Source organism: Lycium ferocissimum, chromosome 8 (assembly GCF_029784015.1).
Source record: "Lycium ferocissimum isolate CSIRO_LF1 chromosome 8, AGI_CSIRO_Lferr_CH_V1, whole genome shotgun sequence".
In the NCBI taxonomy this organism is placed as follows: domain Eukaryota; kingdom Viridiplantae; phylum Streptophyta; class Magnoliopsida; order Solanales; family Solanaceae; genus Lycium; species Lycium ferocissimum.
The window spans coordinates 33,055,771-33,067,894 of NC_081349.1; positions in this window are offsets into that span (position 1 = coordinate 33,055,771).

The following is a 12,124-nucleotide window of genomic DNA, read 5'->3' on the forward strand; positions in this document are numbered from 1 at the left end:
TCAATTTTCCTTTCTTACGTGCCTTCCTACCAATTGCTCCAAACGGTATCACGAGACATCACTTCATTGAATTTTCTTAACTAAATCGTTATAAAAAAATGATACTGCTTGTTGTTATAGTATTTTATTCATTTATTCACTTCTTCAAATATTAACATCATTTGTGAAAAATCCTAGATAGGCTACTGCACCCTCTTTTTCCCAAAAAAAGTTGAAGGAAACAAAAATATTCAAGAGCAAGCTTGAGAAGTCATAACTTGGAATAAATGAGGTCACTATAGGTGTTTTTGCCCTTCTTTTTTGATTGCATTATAAGAAATTGATTGGACATAATTACTGAAAATGTAAAGTTTTGAGGTCACCTTCCTCGTTTGAGGATAAGACAATTGCGTTTTACCCTTTTCAATAGAGACGGAAAAAAGTCGTGCATCCCTCCAAAAGGGTCATAAATGTGTATTTACATGTCTAGATATTGTCAGAAATACAAAAATCATCTGGTTTGGAATGGTAACTCTATTAATTAGCTAACTACTGTACTATGTTTTATCATTATATGTGCCTGTTGTTGATTGTAAAATATCGGCAACTAACAAGCTAATAAGACGATTCTTGTTTCCAATTCGGACTAACCTAGTCCTAGAGGCGGATTAATGATTTAAACTTTAGTTGAGATTTTTAGTCCTTTTGTGTTGGTGAATCTTAACTTATTATTCTGTACAACGATAAGTCATATTTCAAGGATTTTTATTGTACTTCACTCAAATTTCAACGTGTAATTAGTACTAGTATATATTACATGAGTTTTTTAAAGACAAATACAAAGTATGAACAAAAGTTATTTGGTTCTACCAAACACCTAGCTTCTACTACCTACGCCTTTGCTTAGTATGGCAACAAAGAATAAGGTATTCGACATTCAAGAATTTGGCCTAGTGATCCATGAAATAGAAAGAAATTTTAGAACACCACGATTAAATTCTAATAGAGACGAAAAATACTATGTGACTTCTTCTCATTTGTTAAGCGTTGTTTGAAACAACTATTCCGTACTTGTGTTGGTAGGAAGAGCACGAGACAGCCGGGAATATTGATAAGGGGATTTAACAAAATTCAAAAATGCCACACTGGAATTTGAACCAATATCTCTCTTATATTAAGGGGATTCAAAATATTATATATGTATAAAAAAATTATTTATACACTACTTACACAATATATAACTTTCAAAGGAAATTCAATTGAATCCCCATGTGGTTCCGTCGCTAATAGCAAGCAAGACTCAACTAAACAATGGATCGAGATACGTGCAAACTGATTTTGGCACAGCCTTTACCAAAAAAAAAAAAAAAAAAAAAACGGAATAATAAGGTGTTAGACTCTTACTACGGATAGGAGAAGCATCACGTAGTGGCGGAGCAAGGGGCACAATGAATTCATCCGAACTCCATTCATCAGAAACAAAACATCGTACATATAAAATCAAAATTTTATTTTATGTATATCTAATACGATATTGAATTCCCTTAGTAAAATCCTAACACTAACATCACGTGTTCATTTACTTGCAGGACTTGGTGCCAAAATTTCGATATGACTATAAAAAAAGTAATAAGAAGTACATGATCATGTGGTAGCAGTTAAGAAGTTCATGACATGATCATGTGTTGTGAAAGAGAGTACTATTGTTTGTGAAAATCAGTTTAAACAGATTAAAAAAAGATGAACAGCCTGGAATGACAAAAAATATAGGACCATCTTGCACCCTCTACAATATTAGTATATTACAATCAATCATCTCACACATTATCTGCCTAAAGTACTCTCCCCACCATTGTTTGGACCAATGTTCATATAATGGCAGTCGTTTTTGAGTCAGTTTGTACACAACCTCAATTATCAATGAATGCGTGATTATTACTTCTCACGGCCACATTATTAGGTAGCGTAACTCTATCTACTAAAACTTATACAAATGAACAAAAATCACGTGATAATTTTTGTTCCAGATTTAGATTAGAACCTTGATCTCCCATAATTTTTATTCATTTTTGGAACTAATAGGCCACACCCATAGGTGTCATTATTTGGAGCATTATCTTTAAAGTGTGATATATGCATGCAATTTTCTTATGTTCGGTTCTTATATTATTACTAGGCGGCGTATGCCCGTGCGCATTTTGGATTATAGTGTCTCTATGTATATGTAGTTGTGTTTGGGTAGTGATAATATATATATTTTATATTACTAACAAACATACATAAGTTTGCACTGTTTTTATGCATATATATACTATGTTCAAAACATGATTAATATAACATTGTAGTTTGTGCTCTGTATCAAAAATTTTATTATATTAGTGTTTGCTACAAATACAAAGTTGGCAAAAATTTATTAATACTTTTTAAAAGAGAAGACTTGTTTAAATGGAAACTATTTTCCTTTCTTTGACATAAAACAATAGCAATATTTAAAGATTAATTGATACTTTGAATTTTAATTCGATTAATTTAAAGGTGTAAAATATTCTATTGTTAATGTATGTAGATTGGACCTAAACAATAATTATTATTTTTTTATCAAATTTTGATTTGGATAATTCTAATTCAAATTATTAAATTAATTTTACATGTTTAAAACGAAACAAAGTAGAAATTTGATTTTCTATTTAAACGAAGAACTACTATTTTTTAATTTTTGGTAAATATTCTTGGTTTAACTCATTTTACTTGTCATGTTGTCTTTTGCACGGTTTTTTAAGGAAACGTCAATTAGAATTAGAATTTGACTAATTTAAGCGGATTGTTGGCCTCCTGAAAAGGGCTACTACTTTATTCAAACAAGACCAAATCCTTTAGAAGTCCGTCTGCGTTCAAGTGTTTTACTAGAACTTCCTCAGTTAACTCGGGTATCTTATTCATTATTTGATTTCCATTTAATATTATTTTTTCTTTTGCGACATTAATCTCTTTTCACATTTATTAGAGTAAGAATAAAAATGAAAAAGTAATTAAATTCTATCTTATTTTAAATATAAATATTTTAAGTATATTTATTTAGTAAACATAGCAAATAAATGACATGGCGGAATAGCAAATATAACAGTTAAATACCTAGATTAGATCTCAGGCTAATATAAGAAAAGAAAGGAAATTGTATTGTTTGGCTATTTAACCTTTTGAAGAAAAACAATAATATGGGGTCCATGTTTTTTGCTGTACAATAATTTCATTTGCTCCCACTAATGGGTTGATAAAGATGTGGCAATTAATCCACCATTATTGACTTAACGGGGGTATGATTTTTTAATATAGGGTGCACGTTTTTTTTTTTTTTTTGACATTGTTTTTTTTTTTTTTTAATATGGGGTCTACTTTTTTTTTTTTTTGATATTGCTTGATTTTTTTAACATGGGGTCCTTTTTTTTTTTTTTTTTTTTTTTTTTTTTTTTTACATGAGCTTGGAGATGGTGGGGTTCACTTTTTTTCCCTTTTTTTTTTTATATATATTTCTTGGTGTTTTTAGTATGGGCTCACCTTATATATATATATATATATATATTTTTTTTTTTTTTTAAAAAGGTGACTGACGACGAAGCATGGGTAAAACCCATGCTTCTATATAGTAATAACTAGATGATGAAAGCCCGTGCTAGCATGGGCCCAATACAAATATAATACCACACTTTTTTTTAGACTGTCTAAAAAAGAATGATATACTTTTATGTTTAGAAATCATTTAATTTGAAACTGTTACACCCCGCACTTTTAGTGTTACACCCCGTACCTCGGAGAAGCACTGGTTAAATTTGAATGTAAGTATGTCGAGCTATGGCTAGGTAAAACAACTTTGAAGTGTGAGGAACGAAGCATTATTAAGTATATTGTTTAAGTAAAGAATGAATTATGATCTTATAAGTCGTAACCGGGAAGGACAACCTTGGAACCAAAGGACATGACCATTGTCAAGTATGATTAGTGATAAATATCATGTATGGAGAGTTTCAGAAGATTTAGGGATCAAGCAAATCGAAGAAAATAAGTTTGACAAAAATTTGGAACAAGTTGGCAGAATTAAGGATAGAATTTTGGGTCAACTTTGGAAAGGTATATCTCTAGGTATATGGGGAGCTTTAAGATATTTCAAAAGCCTAAAATGAAGTTCGTCGAGTCTAGTTTCCAACGCAATAAACCGCTCGTCGATACGACATCGGGGTAGAGAATTATGGACGTTACAAATTTAGCTGACAGAGCAGAAACAGCGCTGCTACAGTGATGCTACAGTACTACTACAATGCTGCTACAGTGCACCGACTTTAGCACCTATATAAGGGGCAAAAATCCCATTTTTCTACACAAAATTTCCCAAAAACAGTCTAGAAAATTCAGCCAAAGCAAGAGAGCTTATATATCACATAAAAGCGAGGATTTTGAGAGATTTTAAGTTGCGGAGTATTAATCGAGGTCCGGACAACGTGTAGTCACGATTATAGTTTTGTCTTGCGTTGGAATTAGCTTGGATTCAAAGTAAATATTGAACATATGGCTGCTCTAGAAAGAATAAGGTATGCATCTCTCATTATTAACATTAATTTCAGTTTATTTACGGAGATAAAGTTATTACATAGTCGTATAATAAGTTGGATAGTTGAGAAACTTGAAAAACATCGTGTGAGATGTTTTATGGAGCCTATTGGTGTTGATAATGTTGTTGTGATGTTGGTATTGTTGTTGTTGTTGTTGGTTATTGGATTGTGATTTCGGGCTAGGCATATAAACAGGGAGATGCCATTTGAATTTTGCGTATTCTAGATGGATTTAAATTAAGGGTTTAAGACGAGCGTATGACGATGAGCCTAACAATAGTATGAATGGTTGTATATTTAGATTATGAGGCTACGAATGATCTTAAGTGAATTGCAAGCAAGGAAATAAGTTGGAAGTCGAGAAGTTATCTTCCAGGTATGTTAAGGCTAGTCCCTTTCTTCTAAAGGCATGATTCCTTTCTTATGAACCCAATAGGTGTTTTCCAAATGTCCCATGATCCCTCTATGTGAATCCATAAATGTTTTCCAAGAATATTCTTATTCTCAAAAGCTAGAGATTCATGATTCATGGAATTCTTATGATGCTAAAGATAAACGTGTTTTGTGATGACGATGATCCTATTTCTAGAAACTCTTATGTTATAATTCCTTACATATGTTTCATAACCTCCTTACTTCCAAAAGTTAGAGTTCATGATTCAAAGGCATGACTTTTTTCTTGATAATCCATAAATGTTTTCCAAAATGTCCCTATTTTCTGAGTCAAAGAATTATGATTCTATAAGCTTTTATGACAACAACAACGGACATGTTTTAATAATGTTAATGACGATGCTAAAAATGAGAATGTTTCTATGATGGTCACGACGATGATGATGATTTCATGTTTAAAAGTGCCAAACTTATGATTTCAATGTGAATATGAGAATGTTGAGTTGTTTTCGTGATTTTCTTGATTTTTATTCATTGTTGTTGCTCTCGCCTTATATTAATAATTCCTTCAAGGTGAGATATAGCGATGATGATTGCTCCATAACATAAATCGGAGGTTACCGACCTTACGTCACTCCGATAGAGTTGTAGCTTTTATTTGGCTCTCATGCATGCTTTATATATATGTATGTATTTTTTTTTCTCACACCGCGCGCGCGCTATAGTCGGCCGGGCATGGCACGTAGATGTGCACACCAACGCAAATGTTATGATATTGCCCGGACGCGGGCTAACGATGATAACACCGAGCCTTAATGGCCGGCATGATACTATATATATGACACCGAGCCTTAATGGCCGGGCATGGTACTATGTATATGTATAAAATATTTTTTTAAGGCTAAGCATGCATGGCATCCACCGCGAGGCATCCGTATGTACGTGTTATCTCTCATATTCCATGTCACCTTTCATATCTATATTATGTTGTTATTCATGCCTTACATACTCTCGCACATTATTTGTACCGACGTCCCTTTTTCAAGACGCTCGCGCTCATGCCCGCAGCGTGTGGAGACGGATCGACCCGTAGGTCTTCTATCGGATTCTCGTGAGCACTCCACTTTCTTCGAGCCGCAATCTATTTGGTATTGTCCTTATGATCATTTGTATTCCATGTGAGAGCTCGTAGACGTGTGTGTCGCTTAGATGTTTTGTAGCTCCATCGGTTCATATTATGGTATAATATATTGGTGGCCTTGTCGGCCTTATTTTGAGCTCTTGATACTTTATCGTTAGCCTTGCGCTTAATGATATACGTCGTGTTGTGGCGACCTTGTCGGTCCGCATATGTACATATGTGCCGAATGATCAGATATTCCTATGTTGGGTCTTTCTCGCGTGTGTGTTCTTTGAGTTATGGTTTATAATGTTCAAAGTAACGGATAAGTCAGGTGGTTCCCGGCCTACGGGTCGGAGCCCGTCATACTCCTGGTAGGGGTGTGACAGAAACTTCCCCTTTTACCCTTAATGAAATAATTTAAATTCACATAAATATATATAACTTGTGAAAGCCCATGCTAGCACAGGGCCAACACAAAGAATAGTACCACACCTTTCTTTTTAGTCTGTCCTAAAAAGAATGATATATTTTTATGTTTAGAAATCATTTAACTTGAAATTTTCCCTTTTACCTTTAATGAAATGATTTAATCCACACAAATATCTATGACTTGTTGTAGACCACAAGTTTTAAAGATCTTTCCTTTCTTTTTTAATCTTCGTGCCTAGTCAAACTATATCACATAAATTAGGACAGAAAGAGTACCTTTTAGTAATATAATTATGAAATTTTTATTATAAAAAGTATTATAATTCAATTAATTAAAATTATCAATAAATTATTTTACTTAGTCCGCTACTCCCATATATGACTTTCCTGATTTGGTTCTCCAATTAAAAAATTTGAAATACACCTTCTCCTACTGAGTTTCATGTCATCATCTCTTTATACTCAACAACACTGAAAAACGCTCTCATGTGTTAACATCTGTTGTAGTATAGACCTACTTTCATCATTTTAAGAAAATATGTGTATACGTTTCTTGACTATTTATATTTCGTCTTCTTGATGTTATTCCTCATTATTTGTGTGGGACGTATGTGTCTAAACTTACCCAAAGGTATAAGTTTTAAATCTTTTGGTTTTATGACTTCTTTAGCGGTGTTTGTATTCAATTTAAATCGTTTTTTCATTTTTCATGAATTTCTCTTCTTTAAATTTTCTCTAAATGTACCTTTACTATTTTCTGAACTTATTATCATTATTTAAATATCTTTTTTTTTATAATTGTCTCCTACTTCTTTACATGAGTTCCACCTTAATTTTTTTACATGAGTAGAAAGTGGACCCAACTTATTTTTTTTTAACATGAATAGGAGGTGGACCTACCTCTTTTTTTAATACATGAGTCGGGGTGGACGATGATCCCCCTCCAAACTCATGCTTATAATTAATACTAGATGGTCTATGCCCGTGCTGCGCATGGACCCAACACTTGGGATTATAGTGTATCTATGTGTACGTAGTTGTGTTTGGACAAAGGATAATATATATATATATATATATATATATATATATATATATATATATATATATATATATATATATATATATATATATGTTCAAAACACGATTAATATAACATTGTAGTTTGTGCTCCATATCTAAAACTTTATTATATTCGTGTTTGCTACGAATACAAAGTCGGCAAAAATTTATTAATACTTTTTAAAAGAGAAGACTTGTTTAGAAGAAAATTATTTTCGTCTCTTTGAGATAAAACAATAGCAATATTTAAGCATCAGTTGATACTTTCAATTTTAATTCGATTAATTTAAAGGTGTAAAATATTTATTATTTTTTATCAAATTTTGATTTGGATAATTCTAATTCAAATTATTAAATTAATTTTACATGTTTAAAACGAAACAAAGTAGAAATTGATTTTCTATTTAAACGAAGAAATACTATTTTTTAATTTTTGGTAAATATTCTCGGTTTAGATCATTTTACTTGTCATGTTGTCTTTTGCATGGTTTTTTAAGGAAACGTGAATTAGAATTATAATTTGACTAATTTACCTTATTTATTATTTGATCTCCATTTGACTTTAATCTCTTTTCACATTTATTAGAGTAAGATTAAAAATGAAAAAATAATTAAATTCTATCTTATTTTAAAATATAATTATTTTAAGTATATTTATTTTAGTAAACATAACAAATAAATGACATGGCGGAATAGCAAATACAGTAATTAAATATCTAGATTAGATCTCAGGCTAATATACGAAAAGAAAGGAAATTGTATGTATTTTCCTACTTAATCTTTTGAAGAAAAGTAATAACATAGGGTCCATATTTTTTGCTGTGCAATAATTTCATTTGCTCCCACTAATGGGTTGATACGCATGTGGCAATGAATCCACTATTATTGACTTGATGGAGATGCTTTGGGAATTACATGAATATTATTTGATTTTTTAATATATGGGGTGCACATTTTTTTTTTTTTGACATTGCTTGTTTTTTTAACATGGGGTCCTTTTTTTTTCATGAGTTTGGAGAGGGTGGGGTCCACTTTTTGTCCTTTTTTTAAAAATATTGCTTGGCGTTTTTAGTATGGGGTTCACTTTTTTTTTTTTTTTTTTTTTTTTTTTTGTGACTGACGACGAAGCATGGGTAAACCGATGCTTCTATATAGTAGAAAAATAGAAATATAATAAAGTATTTGTATCTACTTTTTAGAAGAGTTGGTAATATAAAGTGTAAAATGTCATTTTTTTGCCCTTAAATAAAAAAGTGGGTGGGACCACAAAGGATTTTTTTGCCCTTAAATAAAAAAGTGGGACCAAAGGACGGACGACGATCTTGCTTATTGACGATGAAGCATGGGTAAACCGATGCTTTTATATAGTAGAAAAATAGAAATATAATAAAGTATTTCTATCTACTTTTTAGAAGAGTTGGTAATATAAAGTATAAAATGTCATTTTTTTGCCCTTAAATAAAAAAGTGGGTGGGACCACAAAGGATTTTTTTTGCCCTTAAATAAAAAAGTGAGACCAAAGGATGGATGACGATCTTGCTTATAAACTGGCTCTTCTATATAGTAGTAAAGTAATATATATATATATATTATGTTTAAAACACGATTAATATAACATTGTAGTTTGTGTTTCGTATCCAAAACTTTATTATATTAGTGTTTGCTACGAATACAAAGTTGGCAAAAATTTATTAATACTTTTTTAAAAGAGAACACTTATTTAAAAGGAAACTATTTTCTTCTTTTGAGATAAAACAATATCAATATTTAAGCATCGCTTGATACTTTGAATTTTAATTCGATTAATTTAAAGGTGTAAAATATTCTATTGTTAATGTATGTAGATTGGGCCTAAACAATACCTATTATTTTTTATCAAATTTTGATTTGGATAATTCTAATTCAAATTATTATATTAATTTTACATGTTTAAAATGAAACAAAGTAGAAATTTGATTTTCTATTTAAATGAAGAACTATTATTTTTTAATTTTTGTTAAGTATTTTTGGTGTAACTCATTTTACTTGTCATGTTGTCTTTTGAATGGTTTTTTAAGGAAACGTCAATTAGAATTATAATTTCACTAATTTACCTTATTAATTATTTGATTTCCATTTAATATTATTTTTTCTTTTATGACATTAATCTCTTTTCACATTTATTAAAGTAAGGAAAAAATGAAAAAGTAATTAAATTCTATCTTATTTTAAAATATAAGTATTTTAAGTATATTTATTTTAGTAAACATAACAAATAAATAACATGGCGGAATAGCAAATACTGACAGTTCAATATCTAAATTACATCTCAGGCTAATATAAAAAAAAAATTATATGGTTTGGCTACTTAAACTTTTGAAGAAAAGCAATAATATGGGGTCCATGTTTTTTGCTGTACAATAATTTCATTTGCTCCCACTAATGAGTTGATACGCATGTGGCAATGAATCCATCATTATTGATTTAATGAGATACTTTGGAAATTACATGAATATTGTTTGATTTTTTAATATGGGATGCACTTTTTTTTTTTTTTTTTACATTGTTTGTTTTTTTAATATGGGATTCACTTTTTTTTTCCGTGAGTTTTTTTTGTGGTGGGTTCCACTTTTTTTTTTCTTCTTCTTCTTCTTCTTCTTTTTATTTTTTATTTTTTTTATATTGGTTGGTGTATAATATGGGGCCCACACTTTTGTTTTTTTAATGGACGGACGACGAAGCATGGGTCTAAACCCATGCTTCTATATAGTTAAAATATAATTTGAACACATTTAATTTTCAATTAATTTACAATGAGTTGCTTCAACCTTTCCTATATTGGCACCAAACCATCTTAAATAAAATCTTACTTTTTTCGTATAGTTATTTGGTATTCGATATCTATTGCTCGGGACTACCGCTATGTAGGGAAAACACTCCCTATCAGGAATTGCTCCCTTCTCATAGCTCAAACCTGATAACTCTGGTTAAAGATGACGGTATCTCATCAATTCCGTTACGTACATCCCTGATGGTAAATATAATAACTCACTAGTTTTCATTGTCTTCAACCCAATTTTTCTGCGCCAGAATGGTTAACACTCAGGGGCTCGGATCTAGCATATATACCTTCAGCCGAATCCATTAAAAATCACTATACAAGTACAAATAATATATTTCAGACTTCCAAATTCGAACCCATAAAGTTCAAATCATGAATTTGTTTCTGTTAACGCTAGCCTCAGACAAAAACTGAGTCCCAGTTTTGTCTTATAAGACATCACGAAATAATCGTACTAATCCTCACATGCTTGCAAGTTGGACAAAACATGCAGAATGAGGCCATGGAACTGACACAAAATAACCAAATGGTAAAGTCCAATTTTCCTGATGGAGCCAAAAGAAATACATTCAGACAGCTGCTCCAATAATTAGTTTGTCAATATTGCATTCAATATTTGTTAAGAGAAAATGTTTGTACCCAGGTTTGTTGTGAGTAGAAACATTTTACTCACAATATTTGAAATCCTCTAACTGGAAACATGCATTATACAACACTGAGGCGGAGGCAAGATTGGAAACAGGGAAATTAAAAAAGAAGGCTAAAAGTCAAATCTATGGCCTAAAATATTTTATTGAACCCTTCTGCCACTGTGCCAGAAACTTTTTCGTGCGTTAAGAGGACTTGTGATGTGGTGGTAACTTCCTAATTGTAAAAACCCCTCCATTCTTAACCATAGGTCTTGAGCTCGAGCACCTAATCAAATCGCCTTTGTTATGGAGCATTTTAATACCAAACACCGGGTGGGAAACCGCAGAAAAAGAACATTTAGATGTTGTAGTCAAGTCTGAACTCATAAAACATATTTACGAAATTTATCACTAAAAGTTGATGATGTCTGGTTTCAATCACCAGGAAACAATAAAAGGATTCTTACTCCAACATGCATTACATGATCTGCTTCTGTTCCATCTTTTTCTTGTACTTATAGAACCAACAAAAATAGAGGGAAACACTTAATGACAATCACTGTCAACAGTTGCTTCAATTACTTTACGCGTTCTTACTCATTATTGCAATGAGAAAAGAACAACGTCGACATTGCTTTCTTCCTAATATCATTTGGTCCAGAGGCAACAAGATTTGGGGCAGTAAGAAATTGACCAAACATGAGAAGTTTAGGATGTCCACTAGTGACAAAAAAACATTAGGTGATTTCGGCAGATTTGCTCCGTTAGGAAGTAGCAGGTACCAAGTGGAATAGCCAAGGTGCACGCGAGTTGCCCCGAACATGGGACACCACCATTATTAGAGAGAGAGAAGAAGTGCAGGATGTCACCTAAACAGACGTGATTAACTTCTCAACCTGCAATTACACAGTATATGAACAAACAAGTTGCAGAGTCCAAACACACCATTTCTTTTTATAACTGTGGTATCCAAGCCAGCTTGTGCGTACCTAGACTAACTCACAGGTAACTATTACCTCCCACCAACACAGATACCGAAAAACTCTGTCCACCAAGGCTTGGATAGAGGGGATCAAATCACCTAGTA